Raw genomic sequence first — 749 nt, 5'->3', positions numbered from 1 at the left:
GGGGACTAGATGACCTGTACAGGTCCCTTCCAACCCAAACCACTATGATTCTGTAAATAACAAAAAAAAAAAGCAAAAATTTGAAAATAAATATGAGGAAGCATGTGTGTATAGGTTTTTATGTATACGTTCATGAATATTTTGAAAGAATTCTGAATGTTTAATATTTTTGAAATGCTCATTATGAACAGCAGACAGCATTTTGAAAGGCTATGCAGTTTTAATGTAATTCTAAATATTAAAAAAAAAAAAAGCAAAAATTTGAAAATAAATATGAGGAAGCATGTGTGTATAGGTTTTTATGTATACGTTCATGAATATTTTGAAAGAATTCTGAATGTTTAATATTTTTGAAATGCTCATTATGAACAGCAGACAGCATTTTGAAAGGCTATGCAGTTTTAATGTAATTCTAAATATTAATTTCCAAACTGTTTCCCATAAATGTTCTTAACATGTCTGTAAAATACTGAATTTTTTTTTTTAAGGATCAAGGGATAAAGGTGCAAGGGAGGGGGAACTTCTTTTCCATAAACTTTCCACCTTAGTAGTCCTGTTACGCTGTGTGATTTATAATGAATAGCACACTTGCAATTACATACTATTATGTCAGCATTTAAATTTGTAATTGAAAAGACATAAGATCTATTTAATCCATAAAATCTTTTTTTTTTTTTAGTATAAGGTGTCATTAAAGTTTTCAAGGATTATAAAGTTCTTCCTTCGTTACAGCTATAGCTTCAGTAATA

Source organism: Aptenodytes forsteri, unplaced genomic scaffold, assembly GCF_000699145.1.
Source record: "Aptenodytes forsteri isolate BGI_AS27 unplaced genomic scaffold, ASM69914v1 Scaffold183, whole genome shotgun sequence".
Lineage (NCBI taxonomy): Eukaryota > Metazoa > Chordata > Aves > Sphenisciformes > Spheniscidae > Aptenodytes > Aptenodytes forsteri.
Note: the sequence above shows the minus strand (reverse complement) of the source record.